This window comes from Penaeus monodon, chromosome 22 (genome assembly GCF_015228065.2).
Source record: "Penaeus monodon isolate SGIC_2016 chromosome 22, NSTDA_Pmon_1, whole genome shotgun sequence".
In the NCBI taxonomy this organism is placed as follows: domain Eukaryota; kingdom Metazoa; phylum Arthropoda; class Malacostraca; order Decapoda; family Penaeidae; genus Penaeus; species Penaeus monodon.
In genome coordinates this window covers 8,650,621-8,650,969 of record NC_051407.1, presented here as the reverse complement: position 1 = coordinate 8,650,969, position 349 = coordinate 8,650,621, and the positions used below count along the sequence as shown (strand labels likewise).

Here is a 349-nt window from a genome sequence, read left to right as displayed (position 1 = left end):
GAATACAAGGAGTATCAGAAAAATGTGTTGGGAATACGCCCAAATACAACTCAGCATCAGATTATCTATTTTGTTATTTTTCTATGGCTCCATCTCGACCAAACATTCATACAGACGCGCATATGATAAAAATACAAAATACTGCGCAATTGATTTAGTCAAAATAGATAAGCTTCTCACTATAATTTGATATGATTCCACATTTATTTGGTAAAACTCGGCATGCCTCCATACAAACAAGTGCTGTATATAACAAGCGAAGAACATACGCCACTCATCAAAACACAAAGATGGCGATCAAAGGTAGTGTACTAACGTAACAGCAGAATTCTCCTGTTGTGATATTCTA

The 349-nt window shown here is 35.5% G+C and overlaps 1 long non-coding RNA gene across 1 annotated transcript in view; it reads left to right on the top strand.

The window, feature by feature from the left end:
• Positions 1–237: 237 nt before the first annotated feature.
• The window catches only part of LOC119587562, a 2,451-nt gene continuing 2,339 nt past the window's right edge, over positions 238–349 (top strand). The window contains exon 1 of the long non-coding RNA XR_005230005.1: positions 238–303. This is a non-coding gene — a long non-coding RNA (uncharacterized LOC119587562). The remainder of the gene's footprint in view (positions 304–349) is intronic.